We start from the raw sequence: 19,289 nt of genomic DNA on the forward strand, positions 1-19,289 counted from the left end.
AGGCAGGGTGACCCAAAAAAGAAAGAAAATCCCCAAAAAGAAAATACTTTCATCATCATTCAACACTTTCACCACACTCGCACATTATCACTGTTTTTGCAGAGGTGCTCAGAATACAACAGTCTAGAAGCATACACATATAAAGATACACAACATATCCCTCCAAACTGCCAATATCCCAAACCCCTCCTTTAAAGTGCAGGCATTGTACTTCCCATTTCCAGGACTCAAGTCCGACTATATGAAAATAACCGGTTTCCCTGAATCCCTTCACTAAATATTACCCTGCTCACACTCCAACAGATCGTCAGGTCCCAAGTACCATTCGTCTCCATTCACTCCTATCTAACACGCTCACGCACGCTTGCTGGAAGTCCAAGCCCCTTACCCACAAAACCTCCTTTACCCCCTCTCTCCAACCCTTTCGAGGACGACCCCTACCCCGCCTTCCTTCCCCTATAGATTTATATGCTTTCCATGTCTTTCTACTTTGATCCATTCTCTCTAAATGACCAAACCACCTCAACAAACCCTATTCTGCCCTCTGACTAATACTTTTATTAACTCCACACCTTCTCCTAATTTCCACACTCCGAATTTTCTGCATAATATTTACACCACACATTGCCCTTAAACAGGACATCTCCACTGCCTCCAACCGTCTCCTCGCTGCTGCATTTACCACCCAAGCTTCACACCCATATAAGAGTGTTGGTACTACTATACTTTCATACATTCCCTTCTTTGCCTCCATAGATAACGTTTTTTGACTCCACATATACCTCAACGCACCACTCACCTTTTTTCCCTCATCAATTCTGTGATTAACCTCATCCTTCATAAATCCATCCGCCGACACGTCAACTCCCAAGTATCTGAAAACATTCACTTCTTCCATACTCCTCCTCCCCAATTTGATATCCAATTTTTCTTTATCTAAATCATTTGACACCCTCATCACCTTACTCTTTTCTATGTTCACTTTCAACTTTCTACCTTTACACACATTCCCAAACTCATCCACTAACCTTTGCAATTTTTCTTTAGAATCTCCCATAAGCACAGTATCATCAGCAAAAAGTAACTGTGTCAATTCCCATTTTGAATTTGATTCCCCATAATTTAATCCCACCCCTCTCCCAAACACCCTAGCATTTACTTCCTTAACAACCCCATCTATAAATATATTAAACAACCATGGTGACATTACACATCCCTGTCTAAGACCTACTTTTACCGGGAAATAGTCTCCCTCTCTTCTACAGTGGACCCCCGGTTAACTATATTTTTTCACTCCAGAAGTATGTTCAGGTGCCAGTACTGACCGAATTTGTTCCCATAAGAAATATTGTGAAGTAGATTAGTCCATTTCAGACCCCCAAACATACACGTACAAACGCACTTACATAAATACACTTACATAATTGGTCACATTCGGAGGTAATCGTTATGCGGGGGTCCACTGTATATGTGTGTGTGTGTGTGTATATATAGTATATATATATATATATATATATACACACACACACACATATATATATATATATATATATATATATATATAATATATATATATATACAAGCACTAAGAGCATCCAACCAGGGACACCATAGCCAACAACAACAACCCTGAGGAAGACCCCATCACTGAACAATTAATTTTGCCAGAATCAGAAGTCTATAAGGCGACTGTGTCATTTCCTGCAGGTTCTGCAGGAGGTTACACTGGAATTCGACCTCAGCACCTCAAAGAGATGGTAAATCCAGTACTCAGTGCATCTGCATCAATTCTTCTCACCGAGTTAACAACTTTCGTCAACAACTGCCTGGCTGGGCAAATCCCAGAAGAAATTAAACCTTTCTTTTTTGGAGCCTCACTGTGTGCATTGAAGAAGGATGGGGGAATCAGACCCATTGCAGTTGGAAACACACTTCGCCGTCTCGTTGCCAAAGCAACAGTAAGAAACATTCGCCTAGAAGCTGCCAGTTTACTCCAGCCACACCAACTGGGCTTTGTGGTCTCTCAAGGCAGTGAAGCTGCAGCTCATGCGGCAAGGGCCTACATCAGGGACCTACCAGAAGACAAGGCCATAGTCAAACTTGATTTTAGAAATGCCTTTAATATGGTGAAGAGAGATGCTGTCTTGCCAGCTGTTCGGGATCGGTTCCACAGTCTTTTTCCCTTCATTTCAGCCGGCTACAGCAAACCCCCAATTCTTTTGTTTGGAGAACATGAAATTCTCTCATCAGAAGGTGTTCAGCAGGGTGACCCACTAGCTCCACTTCTCTTCTGCTTGGCAGTAAGAGAACTAACTTCCAGTCTACGCAGCGAGCTCAACATCTGGTACCTGGATGATGGCACTCTGGCGGGTACTGAAGAGTCCCTGGTAGGGGACCTACAACTGGTGAAAACACAGGGAGAAGACTTGGGACTCATGCTCAATCCCTCCAAGTGTGAAATCATCACGGCAAACCAGGAAATAATCAATGCTGTGCGAAGAATCCTCCCAGAAGTCTCTACTACCACTCCGTCCAACAGTACCCTCTTGGGAGCACTGCTGGGTCACCAGGCCATCGACACAGTCCTCAAGGACAAATTGAATGACCTGATAAGAATGGAGGAGAGAATAAGCAATCTTGATGCCCATGATGCTCTGTATCTCCTCACAAGGTGCCTTACTATTCCAAGACTCACTTACTTCCTGAGGTGTGCACCCTCTTTTGACAACCCAACACTCAATGAATATGAAGCACACCTGAGGTCAACCCTTAAGGCGGCACTGAACCTGTCACTAGAGGATCAGCAATGGGATCAGGCAACCCTCCCAGTGTGACTGGGAGGTGTAGGGGGTGCGTAAAGCAACGCATGTTGCTTTACCTGCTTTTCTGTCTTCGTCTTTGGCTTCCAGTGCATAAGTCAAGAAGATTGTTCCCGAACGCTTGAGAGACATGGTAGGAGCTCAAGACCCCAGGTTTACTGAAGCAGCGATTCGGTGGGACACCCTTACAGATTCCTCCAGTAGACCAACTCCTCCCAAAGAACACAAACAGTCCCACTGGGACAAACCGATCATGGAAAAAATCGCCAACACAATGCTCTCCAACGCCTCAGGAAAGAACAAAGCTCGTCTCCTGGCAGTGAGGGCACCACACTCAGGAGATTTCTTGTTAACTGTTCCCAATTCCTCCTTGGGCACTCGACTAGACCCACAGGCCATTCAGATTGGTGTTGCTCTTCGCCTAGCCACCCCCTAGCCACCCCACCGAACATAGGTGTATTTGCGGCAGGGTGACAGCTGATCAATTCGGATTTCGTGGTCTCGTGTGTCACACAGCAGAAGGGAAGTATGCCAGGCATGAGGAGGTCAATGACATCATAAAGAGAAGCCTCGCCACAGCCCGTTGCCCAGCTCAACGGGAACCCCAAGTGCAGAGGTCTGACAGAAGTCACAAGCGTCCTGATGGAGCCACTATGCTACCTTTGAAGGATGGAAAGCAGATTGCCTGGGACTACACCTATGCCGCCACATTGGCAAACACCTACTTGCCATACTCCATAGTGGAAGGGGGTGGAGCTGCCAGCCACAGGGAGACCCAGAAGATCTGCAAATATGAAGACCTCCCCCCTTGCTATAACTTCACCCCAATAGGGTCGGAGACCCTTGGAGCATGGGGCAAGTGTGCCCTAAAGTTCCTCAAAGAGCTGGGTGAAAAGTTCATCATAGAAACCAAGAACCACAGGGCGACCAGCTTCCTCTTTCAGAGACTCAGTGTTGCGATCCAGAGAGGAAATGCCTGCAACATTCTGGGAACGCGGCCCACCGCCGGGGAGCTGGACGAAGTATTCGAGATGTAGCTCCGAGTTACCTATGTTGTTTTACTTTCTATTGTAGTTTTGTGAATGCTTTGTCAAAGTATTATGTCTTTAAATAAAATATAAATTAAATATAGGGGTGGTAGGAGAAAATTCTCAAACAGCTTCAGCGAGAACCTTAAGTTTTCCCTGAAGCAAGTTTATTCTTTTCTCTGAGGATGAGGGTCCCTACTACAGTTCTAGTATATATACTAGTATATATACCATATATACCATATATATATATATATATATATGGTACCTGGTAAAGTGTATGGTAGAGTTATAATTGAAAGAATTAAGAGTAAGACGGAGAATAGGATAGCAGATGAACAAGGAGGCTTTAGGAAAGGTAGGGGGTGTGTGGACCAGGTGTTTACAGTGAAACATATAAGTGAACAGTATTTAGATAAGGCTAAAGAGGTCTTTGTGGCATTTATGGATTTGGAAAAGGCGTATGACAGAGTGGATAGGGGGGCAATGTGGCAGATGTTGCAAGTGTATGGTGTAGGAGGTAGGTTACTGAAAGCAGTGAAGAGTTTTTACGAGGATAGTGAGGCTCAAGTTAGAGTATGTAGGAAAGAGGGAAATTTTTTCCCAGTAAAAGTAGGCCTTAGACAAGGATGTGTGATGTCACCGTGGTTGTTTAATATATTTATAGATGGGGTTGTAAGAGAAGTAAATGCGAGGGTCTTGGCAAGAGGCGTGGAGTTAAAAGATAAAGAATCACACACAAAGTGGGAGTTGTCACAGCTGCTCTTTGCTGATGACACTGTGCTCTTGGGAGATTCTGAAGAGAAGTTGCAGAGATTGGTGGATGAATTTGGTAGGGTGTGCAAAAGAAGAAAATTAAAGGTGAATACAGGAATATAAGGTTATGAGGATAACAAAAAGATTAGGTGATGAAAGATTGAATATCAGATTGGAGGGAGAGAGTATGGAGGAGGTGAACGTATTCAGATATTTGGGAGTGGACGTGTCAGCGGATGGGTCTATGAAAGATGAGGTGAATCATAGAATTGATGAAGGAAAAAGAGTGAGTGGTGCACTTAGGAGTCTGTGGAGACGGAGAACTTTGTCCTTGGAGGCAAAGAGGGGAATGTATGAGAGTATAGTTTTACCAACGCTCTTATATGGGTGTGAAGCGTGGGTGATGAATGTTGCAGCGAGGAGAAGGCTGGAGGCAGTGGAGATGTCATGTCTGAGGGCAATGTGTGGTGTGAATATAATGCAGAGAATTCGTAGTTTGGAAGTTAGGAGGAGGTGCGGGATTACCAAAACTGTTGTCCAGAGGGCTGAGGAAGGGTTGTTGAGGTGGTTCGGACATGTAGAGAGAATGGAGCGAAACAGAATGACTTCAAGAGTGTATCAGTCTGTAGTGGAAGGAAGGCGGGGTAGGGGTCGGCCTAGGAAAGGTTGGAGGGAGGGGGTAAAGGAGGTTTTGTGTGCGAGGGGCTTGGACTTCCAGCAGGCATGCATGAGCGTGTTTGATAGGAGTGAATGGAGACAAATGGTTTTTAATACTTGACGTGCTGTTGGAGTGTGAGCAAAGTAACATTTATGAAGGGATTCAGGGAAACCGGCAGGCCGGACTTGAGTCCTGGAGATGGGAAGTACAGTGCCTGCACTCTGAAGGAGGGGTGTTAATGTTGCAGTTTAAAAACTGTAGTGTAAAGCACCCTTCTGGCAAGACAGTGATGGAGTGAATGATGGTGAAAGTTTTTCTTTTTCGGGCCACCCTGCCTTGGTGGGAATCGGCCAGTGTGATAATAAAAAAAAAATATATATATATATATATATATATATATATATATATATATATACATATATATATACTGTATATATATATATATATATATATATATATATATATATATATATATATATATATATATATATATATATATATATATACAGTATATATATATATATATATATATATATATATATACATATATTTATATATATATACAGTATATATATATATATATATATATATATATATATAATATATATATATATATATATATATGCAGTATATATATATATATATATATATATATATATATATATATATATATATATATATATATATATATATATATATATATATATATATATATATACAGTAATATATATAATATATATATGTAGTATATATATATATATATATATATATATATATATATATATATATATATATATATATATATATATATATATATATATATATACAGTATATGCAGTGGACCCCCGCATAACGATCACCTCCGAATGCGACCAATTATGTAAGTGTATTTATGTAAGTGCGTTTGTACGTGTATGTTTGGGGGTCTGAAATGGACTAATCTAGTTCACAATATTTCTTATGGGAACAAATTCGGTCAGTACTGGCACCTGAACATACTTCTGGAGTGAAAAAATATCGTTACCCGGGGGTCCACTGTATATTTATATATATATATATATATATATATATATATATATATGTGAATATATATATATATATATATATATATATATATATATATGTAGTATATATATATATATATATATATATATATATATATATATATATATATATATATATATATATATATATATATAATATATATATAATATATATAATATATATATTATATATATATATATATATATATATATATATATATATATATATATATATATATATATATATATATATATATATATATATATATATATATATATATATATATATATATATATATATATATATATATATATATATATATACAGTGGACCCCCGCTTAACGATCACCTCCAAATGCGACCAATTATGTAAGTGTATTTATGTAAGTGCGTTTGTACGTGTATGTTTGGGGGTCTGAAATGGACTAATCTACTTCACAATATTCCTTATGGGAAAAAATTCGGTCAGTACTGGCACCTGAACATACAACTGGAATGAAAAAAGTTCGTTAACCGGGGGTCCACTGTATATATATATATATATATATATATATATATATATATATATATATATATATATATATGCAGTGGACCCCCGCATAACGGATGCCTCGCATAGCGGACAATCCGCATAGCGGACGCTTTGTTCGCTAAAATTTTGCCCCGCATAGTGGACAAAAACCCGCTCAGCGGCCTTCGTCCGAGACGCGTCCAATGTGCGGCCTGAGCCACGCTCACATGTTCCGCGGGTGGCATTGTTTACCAGCCAGCCTCCGCGGTAACATCCAAGCATACAATCGGAACATTTTGTATTATTACAGTGTTTTTGGTGATTTTTTTCTGGAAAATAAGTGACCATGGGCCCCAAGAAAGCTTCTAGTGCCAACCCTACAGCAATAAGGGTGAGAATTACTATGGAGATGAAGAAAAAGATCATTGATAAGTATGAAAGTGGAGTGCGTGTCTCCGAGCTGGCCAGGTTGTATAATAAACCACAATCAACCATTGCTACTATTGGTGGTACAGCTGCTGCTGCTGCTGTACCACCGTCAGCTGCTGCTGCACTGTCAGCTGCTGCTGCTGTACCACCGTCAGCTGCTGCTGCTGCTGTAGTACCGTCTGCTGCTGCTGTAGCATCGTCTGCTGCTGCTGTAGCATCGTCTGCTGCTGCTGTAGCATCGTCTGCTGCTGCTGCTGCTGTAGCATCGTCTGCTGCTGCTGTAACATCGTCAGTTGCTGCTGTAGCATCGTCTGCTGCTGCTGTAGCATCGTCTGTTGCTGCTGTAGCATCGTCTGTTGCTGCTGTACCACCGTCAGCTGCTGCTGCTGCTGTACCACCGTTGTTGGTGTGGCTTATTGAGAATACCAAGAAACAATTAACCCCAGAGGGTTAGCTACCCAGGATAACCCAAGAAAGTCAGTGTCATCGAAGACTGTCTAACTTATTTCCATTGGAGTCCTTAATCTTGTCTCCCAGGATGCAACCCACACCAGTTGACTAACACCCAGGTGAACAGGGAAAATGCCTGGAACTAGTGCTCATATTGGTGAATTTAGAGCCAGCAAAGGTTGGTTTGAGAGATTTAAGAATCGTAGTGGCATACACAGTGTGATAAGGCCTGTTCTGGAAGAAAATACCAAACAGGACCTACAGTACTCAGGAGGAAAAGGCACTCCCAGGACACAGTGTCTCATCAGTCATTGCTGCATCTTCAATAAAGGTAAGTGTCATTTATTCTTCATTTAGTAGAGTAGTACATGCACAATATATATTGAGCATGTACTACTCTATTATTGTGCATGTATCCTTCTCTTTGTGTGTAGGAAAATGTATATTTCATGTGGTAAAAATTTTTTTTTCATACTTTTGGGTGTCTTGCACGGATTAATTTGATTTCCATTATTTCTTATGGGGAAAATTCATTCGCATAGCGAACATTTCGCATAACAGCCAGCCCTCTTGCACGGATTAAGTTCGTTAACCGGGGGTCCACTGTATATATATATATATATATACACGTATATATTAATATATATAAATATATATATATATATATATATATATATATATATATATATATATATATATATATATATATATATATATATATATATATATATATATACAGTATATATATATATATATATATATATATATATATATATATATAGATATATATATATATATATATATATATATATATATATATATATATATATATATATATATATATATATATATATATATATATATATATATATATATATATATATATATACAGTTAACCCCAGCATACCGTACGCATCGCATACCGTACAATCCGCATACCGCTCGCTTTTATCGCAAAAATTTTGCCTCGCATACCGCCCAAAAACCCGCTCACCGCTCTTCGTCCGAGACGCGTCCAATGTGCACCCTCAGCCAGCCTCACATGTTCCGCCGGTGGCATTGTTTACCAGCCAGCCTCCGCGGTAACATCCAAGCATACAATCGGAATATTTCGTATTATTACAGTGTTTTCGGTGCTTTATCTGGAAAATAAGTGACCATGGCCCCCAAGAAAGCTTCTAGTGCCAACCCTACAGCAATAAGGGTTAGAATTCCAATAGAGATGAAGAAAGAGATCATTGATAAGTATGAAAGTGGAGTGCGTGTCGCCGACCTGGTCAGGTTGTACAAGAAACCCAAATCAACCATCGCTACTATTGTGGGCAACAGAAAGGCAATCAAGGAAGCTGTTCTTGCCAAAGGTTTAACTGTGTTTTCGAAACAGAGATCGCAAGTGATGGAAGATGTTGAGAGACTCTTATTGGTGTGGATAAATGAAAAACAGCTAGCAGGAGATAGCATCTCTCAAGCGATCATAAGCGAAAAGGCTAGGAAGTTGCATGAGGATTTAATTAAAAAAATGCGTGCAACTAGTGATGATGTGAGTGAATTTAAGGCCAGCAAAGGTTGGTTTGAGAGATTTAAGAAGCATAGTGGCATACATAGTGTGATAAGGCATGGTGAGGCTGCCAGTTCGGACCACAAAGCAGCTGAAAAATATGTGCAGGAATTCAAGAAGTACATAGACAGTGAAGGACTGAAACCTGAACAAGTGTTTAATTGTGATGAAACAGGCCTGTTTTGGAAGAAAATGCCAAGCAGGACCTACATTACTCAGGAGGAAAAGGCACTCCCAGGACATAAGCCTATGAAAGACAGGCTTACTTTGTTGATGTGTTCCAATGCTACTGGTGATTGCAAAGTGAAGCCTTTATTAGTGTATCACTCTGAAACTCCCAGACCGTTCAGGCAAAAGAATGTCCTCAAGGAGAATTTGTGTGTGCTGTGGAGGGCAAACAGTAAGGCATGGGTCACTAGGGACTTTTTCTATGACTGGTTACACCATGCATTTGCCCCCAATGTGAAAGATTACCTAACTGAAAAGAAATTAGAACTTAAGTGCCTCCTGGTGTTAGACAATGCCCCTGGTCATCCTACAGACGTGGCAGAGCGACTTTATGGGGACATGAAATTCATTAAGGTGAAGTTTTTGCCTCCTAATACCACTCCTCTCCTGCAGCCCATGGACCAGCAGGTTATTGCAAACTTCAAAAAACTGTACACAAAAGCTCTGTTTGAAAGGTGCTTTGTAGTGACCTCAGAAACTCAACTGACTCTAAGAGAGTTTTGGAGAGAGCACTTTAATATCCTCAATTGTGTAAACCTTATAGGTAAGGCTTGGGAGGGAGTGACTAAGAAGACCTTGAACTCTGCTTGGAAGAAACTGTGGCCAGAATGTGTAGACAAAAGGGATTTTGAAGGGTTTGAGGCTAACCCTGAGAGGATTATGCCAGTTGAGGAATCCATTTTGGCATTGGGAAAGTCCTTAGGGTTGGAGGTTAGTGGGGATGATGTGGAAGAGTTGGTGGAGGAGGACAATGAAGAACTAACCACTGATGAGCTGATAGATCAACTTCAACAGCAAGAGGCCAGACCTGAGGAAACTGGTTCAGAGGAGGGGAGAGAGAAATTGAAGAAGTTGCCTACTACAAAGATTAAGGAAATCTGTGCAAAGTGGCTTGAAGTGCAAACCTTCATGGATGAAAATCACCCTCACACAGCTATTGCAAGCCGTGCTGGTGATTATTACACTGACAATGTTGTGAAACACTTTAGGGAAGTCATAAAGGAACGAGAGGTACAGGCCACTATGGACAGATATGTTGTGCGACAGAAGTCCAGTGACTCTGAAGCTGGTCCTAGTGGCATTAAAAGAAGAAGGGAAGTAACCCCAGAAAAGGACTCGACACCTCAAGTCTTAATGGAAGGGGATTCCCCTTCTAAACACTAACACTCTCTCTCCCTTCCTCCCATCCCATCAATCATCACCAGATCTTCAATAAAAGTAAGTGTCATGTAATTGTGCATGCCTTTTTCAGTTTGTGTGTATTAAAATTAACATTTCATGTGGTAAAAATTTTTTTTTTCATACTTTTGGGTGTCTTGCACGGATTAATTTGATTTCCATTATTTCTTATGGGGAAAATTCATTCGCACACCGAACATTTCGAATAACAGCCAGCCCTCTTGCACGGATTGAAGTCGCTATGCGGGGGTCCACTATATATATATGTATATATATATATATATATATATATATATATATATATATATATATATATATATATATATATATATAATATATATATATATATATATATATATATATATATATATATATATATATATATATATATATATATATATATATATATATATATATATATATATATATATATATATATATATATATATATATATATATATATATATATATATATATATATATATGGGTGGCCCGAAAAAGAAAAACTTTCACCATCATTCACTCCATCACTGTCTTGCCAGAAGGGTGCTTTACACTACAGTTTTTAAACTGCAACATTAACACCCCTCCTTCAGAGTGCAGGCACTGTACTTCCCATCTCCAGGACTCAAGTCCGGCCTGCCGGTTTCCCTGAATCCCTTCATAAATGTTACTTTGCTCACACTCCAACAGCACGTCAAGTATTAAAAACCATTTGTCTCCATTCACTCCTATCAAACACGCTCAAGCATGCCTGCTGGAAGTCCAAGCCCCTCGCACACAAAACCTCCTTTACCCCCTCCCTCCAACCCTTCCTTGGCCGACCCCTACCCCGCCTTCCTTCCACTACAGACTGATACACTCTTGAAGTCATTCTGTTTCGCTCCATTCTCTCTACATGTCCGAACCACCTCAACAACCCTTCCTCAGCCCTCTGGACAACAGTTTTGGTAATCCCGCACCTCCTCCTAACTTCCAAACTACGAATTCTCTGCATTATATTCACACCACACATTGCCCTCAGACATGACATCTCCACTGCCTCCAGCCTTCTCCTCGCTGCAACATTCATCACCCACGCTTCACACCCATATAAGAGCGTTGGTAAAACTATACTCTCATACATTCCCCTCTTTGCCTCCAAGGACAAAGTTCTTTGTCTCCACAGACTCCTAAGTGCACCACTCACTCTTTTTCCCTCATCAATTCTATGATTCACCTCATCTTTCATAGACCCATCCGCTGACACGTCCACTCCCAAATATCTGAATACGTTCACCTCCTCCATACTCTCTCCCTCCAATCTGATATTCAATCTTTCATCACCTAATCTTTTTGTTATCCTCATAACCTTACTCTTTCCTGTATTCACCTTTAATTTTCTTCTTTTGCACACCCTACCAAATTCATCCACCAATCTCTGCAACTTCTCTTCAGAATCTCCCAAGAGCACAGTGTCATCAGCAAAGAGCAGCTGTGACAACTCCCACTTTGTGTGTGATTCTTTATCTTTTAACTCCACGCCTCTTGCCAAGACCCTCGCATTTACTTCTCTTACAACCCCATCTATAAATATATTAAACAACCACGGTGACATCACACATCCTTGTCTAAGGCCTACTTTTACTGGGAAAAAATTTCCCTCTTTCCTACATACTCTAACTTGAGCCTCACTATCCTCGTAAAAACTCTTCACTGCTTTCAGTAACCTACCTCCTACACCATACACTTGCAACATCTGCCACATTGCCCCCCTATCCACCCTGTCATACGCCTTTTCCAAATCCATAAATGCCACAAAGACCTCTTTAGCCTTATCTAAATACTGTTCACTTATATGTTTCACTGTAAACACCTGGTCCACACACCCCCTACCTTTCCTAAAGCCTCCTTGTTCATCTGCTATCCTATTCTCCGTCTTACTCTTAATTCTTTCAATTATAACTCTACCATACACTTTACCAGGTACACTCAACAGACTTATCCCCCTATAATTTTTGCACTCTCTTTTATCCCCTTTGCCTTTATACAAAGGAACTATGCATGCTCTCTGCCAATCCCTAGGTACCTTACCCTCTTCCATACATTTATTAAATAATTGCACCAACCACTCCAAAACTATATCCCCACCTGCTTTTAACATTTCTATCTTTATCCCATCAATCCCGGCTGCCTTACCCCCTTTCATTTTACCTACTGCCTCACGAACTTCCCCCACACTCACAACTGGCTCTTCCTCACTCCTACAAGATGTTATTCCTCCTTGCCCTATACACGAAATCACAGCTTCCCTATCTTCATCAACATTTAACAATTCCTCAAAATATTCCTTCCATCTTCCCAATACCTCTAACTCTCCATTTAATAACTCTCCTCTCCTATTTTTAACTGACAAATCCATTTGTTCTCTAGGCTTTCTTAACTTGTTAATCTCACTCCAAAACTTTTTCTTATTTTCAACAAAATTTGTTGATAACATCTCACCCACTCTCTCATTTGCTCTCTTTTTACATTGCTTCACCACTCTCTTAACCTCTCTCTTTTTCTCCATATACTCTTCCCTCCTTGCATCACTTCTACTTTGTAAAAACTTCTCATATGCTAACTTTTTCTCCCTTACTACTCTCTTTACATCATCATTCCACCAATCGCTCCTCTTCCCTCCTGCACCCACTTTCCTGTAACCACAAACTTCTGCTGAACACTCTAACACTACATTTTTAAACCTACCCCATACCTCTTCGACCCCATTGCCTATGCTCTCATTAGCCCATCTATCCTCCAATAGCTGTTTATATCTTACCCTAACTGCCTCCTCTTTTAGTTTATAAACCTTCACCTCTCTCTTCCCTGATGCTTCTATTCTCCTTGTATCCCATCTACCTTTTACTCTCAGTGTAGCTACAACTAGAAAGTGATCTGATATATCTGTGGCCCCTCTATAAACATGTACATCCTGAAGTCTACTCAACAGTCTTTTATCTACCAATACATAATCCAACAAACTACTGTCATTTCGCCCTACATCATATCGTGTATACTTATTTATCCTCTTTTTCTTAAAATATGTATTACCTATAACTAAACCCCTTTCTATACAAAGTTCAATCAAAGGGCTCCCATTATCATTTACACCTGGCACCCCAAACTTACCTACCACACCCTCTCTAAAAGTTTCTCCTACTTTAGCATTCAAGTCCCCTACCACAATTACTCTCTCACTTGGTTCAAAGGCTCCTATACATTCACTTAACATCTCCCAAAATCTCTCTCTCTCCTCTGCATTCCTCTCTTCTCCAGGTGCATACACGCTTATTATGACCCACTTCTCGCATCCAACCTTTACTTTAATCCACATAATTCTTGAATTTACACATTCATATTCTCTTTTCTCCTTCCATAACTGATCATTTAACATTACTGCTACCCCTTCCTTTGCTCTAACTCTCTCAGATACTCCAGATTTAATCCCATTTATTTCCCCCCACTGAAACTCTCCTACCCCCTTCAGCTTTGTTTCGCTTAGGGCCAGGACATCCAACTTCTTTTCATTCATAACATCAGCAATCATCTGTTTCTTGTCATCCGCACTACATCCACGCACATTTAAGCAACCCAGTTTTATAAAGTTTTTCTTCTTCTCTTTTTTAGTAATTGTATACAGGAGAAGGGGTTACTAGCCCATTGCTCCCGGCATTTTAGTCGCCTCATACGACACGCATGGCTTACGGAGGAAAGATTCTTTTCCACTTCCCCATGGACAATAGAAGAAATAAAAAAGAACAAGAGCTATTTAGAAAAAGGAGAAAAACCTAGATGTATGTATATATATATATGCATGTGCGTGTCTGTGAAGTGTGACCAAAGTGTAAGTAGGAGTAGCAAGATATCCCTGTTATCTTAGCGTGTTTATGAGACAGAAAAAGAAACCAGCAATCCTACCATCATGCAAAACAGTTACAGGTTTTTGTTTCACAGTCATCTGGCAGGACGGTAGTACTTCCCTGGGTGGTTGCTGTCTACCAACCTACTACCTATAATATATATATATATATTATATATATTATATATATATATATATTATATTTATATATATATATATATATTATATATATATATATATATATACAGTGGACCCCCGCATAGCGAACTTAATCCGTGCAAGAGGGCTGGTCGTTATGCGAAATGTTCGCTATGCGAATTAATTTTCCCCATAAGAAATAATGGAAATAAAATTAATCCGTGCAAGGCACCCAAAAGTATGAAAAAAATTTTTTTTTACCACAAAAAAATGTTAATTTTAGTACACACAAACTGAAAAAGGCATGCACAATTACATGACACTTACTTTTATTGAAGATCTGGTGATGATTGATGGGATGGGAGGAGGGGAGAGAGAGTGTTAGTGTTTAGAAGGGGAATCCCCTTCCATTAGGACTTGAGGTAGCAAGTCCTTTTCTGGGGTTACTTCCCTTCTTCTTTTAATGCCACTAGGACCAGCTTCAGAGTCACTGGACTTCTTTCGCACAACATATCTGTCCATAGTGGCCTGTACCTCTCGTTCCTTTATGATTTGTCTAAAGTGGTTCACAACAGTGTCATTGTAACAGTCACCAGCACGGCTTGCAATAGCTGTGTGAGGGTGATTTTCATCAAAAAAGGTTTGCACTTCAAGCCATTTTGCACACATTTCCTTAATCTTTGAAGTAGGCAATTCCTTCAATTTCTCTCTCCCCTCCTTTGAACCAGTTTCCCCAGGTCTGGCCTCTTGCTCTTGAAGTTGATCTATCAGCTCATCAGTGGTTAGTTCTTCATTGTCCTCCTCCACCAACTCTTCCACATCCTCCCCACTAACCTCCAACCCCAAGGACTTCCCCAATTCCACAATTGATTCCTCAACTGGTATACTACTCCTCTCAGGGTTAGCCTCAAACCCTTCAAAATCCCTTTTGTCTACACATTCTGGCCACAGTTTCTTCCAAGCAGAGTTCAAGGTTCTCTTAGTCACTCCCTCCCAAGCCTTACCTATAAGGTTTACACAATTGAGGATATTAAAGTGATCCTTCCAAAACTCTTTTAGAGTCAATCGAGTGTCTGTGGTCACTTCAAAGCACTTTTGAAACAGAGCTTTTGTGTACAGTTTCTTGAAGTTGGAAATGACCTGCTGGTCCATGGGCTGCAGGAGAGGAGTGGTATTAGGAGGTAAAAACTTCACCTTAATGAAGCTCATGTCCCCATAAAGTCACTCTGCCACGTCTGTAGGATGACCAGGGGCATTGTCTAACACCAGGAGGCACTTAAGGTCTAATTTCTTTTCAGTTAGGTAATCTTTCACATTGGGGGCAAATGCATGGTGTAACCAGTTATAGAAAAATTCCCTAGTGACCCATGCCTTACTGTTTGCCTTCCACAGCACACACAAATTATCCTTGAGGACATTCTTTTGCCTGAACGCTCTGGGAGTTTCAGAGTGATACACTAATAAAGGCTTCACTTTGCAATCACCACTAGCATTGGCACACATGAGAAGAGTAAGCCTGTCTTTCATAGGCTTATGTCCTGGGAGTGCCTTTTCCTCCTCAGTAATGTAGGTCCTGCTTGGCATTTTCTTCCAGAACAGGCCTGTTTCATCACAATTAAACACTTGTTCAGGTTCCAGTCCTTCAGTTTCTATGTACTCCTTGAATTCATGCACATATTTTTCAGCCGCTTTGTGGTCCGAACTGGCAGCCTCACCATGCCGTATCACACTATGGATGCCACTACGCTTCTTAAATCTCTCAAACCAACCTTTGCTGGCCTTAAATTCACTCACATCATCACTAGTTGCAGGCATTTTTTTAATTAAATCGTCATGCAACTTCCTAGCCTTTTCACATATGATCGCTTGAGAGACGCTATCTCCTGCTAGCTGTTTTTCATTTATCCACACCAATAAGAGTCTCTCAACATCTTCCATCACTTGCGATCTTTGTTTCGAAAACACAGTTAAACCTTTGGCAACAACAGCTTCCTTGATTGCCGTTTTCTTGCCCACAATAGAAGCGATGGTTGATTTTGGTTTCTTGTACAACCTGACCAGGTCGGTGATACGTACTCCACTTTCATACTTATCAATGATCTCTTTCTTCATTTCAATGGGTATTCTTACCCTTTGAGGTGTAGGGTTGGCACTAGAAGCTTTCTTGGGGCCCATGGTCACTTATTTTCCACAAACAGCACCGAAAACACTGTAATAATACGAAATATTCCGAGTGTATGCTTGAATGTTACCGCGGAGGCTGGCTGGTAAACAATGGGACGGGCGGCACATGTGAGGCTGGCTGAGGGCGCACATTGGACGCGTCTCGGACGAAGGTCGCTGAGCGGGTTTTTGTCCACTATGCGGGGCAAAATTTTAGCGAACAAAGCGTTCGCTATGCGGATTGTTCGCTATGCAAGGCGTTCGCTATGCGGGGGTCCACTGTATATATATATATATATATATATATATATATATATATGTCGTGCCGAATAGGCAGAACTTGCGATCTTGGCTTAACTAGCAACGTTCATCTTGCCATATAGGACAAGTGAAAATTTGTGTATGCAATAATTTCGCCAAAATCATTCTGATCCTAACGAAAAAAATATATTTCACTGTGTTTGTTTAGTATTAAATTATTGTAAACAAATCTAAATTATATTTAGTTGGGATAGGTTAAAATAAATTGTTCTTGTTATAATAAGGTTAGGTAAGTTTTTTAAGATTCTTTTGGTGCAAAATTAAAAATTTTTACATTGACATTGATGAAAAATATATATCTTTAAACATATAAGAGAAAATATCAGAAAGGACTTAATTTTAAATGAGTTCTTGCTAAATGACCAGTTTTACATATTCGGTACGACATATGTATATACAATGGTCCCTCAATAATCGTCCAGCTTGATAGTCGTCCTTTCTGGAAATCGTCGCATTATTTTCGTCCAAACATTGGCTCGCAAATGGTCGGTTGACTCGTTAATCGTCCTTCATCCCGAACGCGTACTCACGCTCTGAGCCGCCTCACCCTCCCTTCCCAGCCAGTGTGCCATTGTTTACCAGTGAGCAACGGTCCCCTCACTTGTTCATATGAAACATTTCATAATATTTCATTCTAGTGCTTGCAAGTGCTAAATAAGCTACCATGGCTCCATAGAAAGCTCGTAGTGCCAAGCCTTTGGTAAAGAAGGTGAGAAATACGACTGAATTTAAGAAAAACATCATTGAACAATATGAAAGTGGCGTACGTGTGGCCCAACTGGCCAGGATGCATAACAAATCCCGTACAACCATATCTTCCATCATGGCCAAGAAAAGGGAAATCAAGGAAGCTGTTGTTGCAAAGAGGGTAAATATGCTGACAAAAATGAGATCACCAGTACTTGAAGATGTTGAGAAGTTATTGGTGTGGATAGATGAGAAACAATTAGCAGGAGATAGTCTTATGATGTCGATTATTTGTGAAAAGGCTAGGCAGTTGCATGATGATCTGGTAAAGAAATTGCCTGCAACGAGTACTGATAATTGTGAATTTAAGGCCAGCAAAGGTTGGTTTGAGAGATTTAAGAAGCGTAGTGGCAGACACAGTGTGATATGGCATGGTGAAATGTGGGGTAGGATGGAAAGATTTATGGAGAAACATCACCTTGAGAAGGATGTTGCAAGCCATATTGGCAACTTGTACAGTGACAGAGAATTGGCCCATTTTAGGGAAGTTTTAAAGAGATGCCAGAAACAGAGCTCTCTGGACACTTTTTTTGTGAGACAGGACTCCAGTGACTCTCAAGCTGGTCCTAGTGGCATTAAGAAGCAGAGAAGAGAAGTAACCCCAGAAAAGCACTTGGTACCTGAGGTGTTGATGGAAGAGGATTCCCCTTCCAAACAGTAACTAATCCAATCTCTCTCCTTCTCCAGTCTTCCATACACTAAGAAGAATCGCCAATAAAGGTAAGTGTTATTCTGTTAATGTTTCATTCATCATGTCCCATTGTATTGTTTATGTACTACATCTATATTTCATGTAAAAAAAAATTTTGTTTTAATACTTCTGGGTGTCAGGAACAGATTAATTGTATTTACATTATTTCTCATGGGGAAAATTGATTCGAAAATTGTCTATTTTGATGATTGTCGCACTTCCAGGAACGGATTAATGGCGATAAATGAGGGACCACTGTATATATATATACATATATACATATATATATATATATGAAGAAAATAACTCATTGCCTTTTCTAGATGTTTTAATTATTAAGGGTAATAATGAATTCAAATTTAAAATTTACAGAAAACCTACAAATAACTGTTCCTATGTCCACTATTATTCCTCGCATCAAGATAGAGTCAAACTGTCTGTTTTCTCATCAATGTTTTTGAGAGCTTTACGAATTTGTAGTCCTGAGTTCATAGATGAGGAAATATCCAAAATTTATGAAATAGGTAATGATTTAAAATACCCAAGAAATGTAATTGATAAATCTTTTAAAGTTGCTAGGAACACTTTTTATAAGCCAAAAAAGGGCAACCAGCCTTATTCAACTAAAAATATGTTGGTTCTCCCTTACCATGAAAACTTGGTTGATATGCCTTCTCTTCTTAAGAC

General features: G+C 39.9%; 1 protein-coding gene across 1 annotated transcript in view; it reads right to left on the reverse strand.

Annotated features, from left to right (window-relative positions):
* LOC128686396 (putative gamma-glutamylcyclotransferase CG2811) overlaps positions 1-19,289 on the reverse strand; it is a 105,017-nt gene that overhangs the window by 79,425 nt on the left and 6,303 nt on the right. The window lies entirely within an intron of this gene.

Source organism: Cherax quadricarinatus, chromosome 17 (assembly GCF_038502225.1).
Source record: "Cherax quadricarinatus isolate ZL_2023a chromosome 17, ASM3850222v1, whole genome shotgun sequence".
NCBI classification, from domain to species: domain Eukaryota; kingdom Metazoa; phylum Arthropoda; class Malacostraca; order Decapoda; family Parastacidae; genus Cherax; species Cherax quadricarinatus.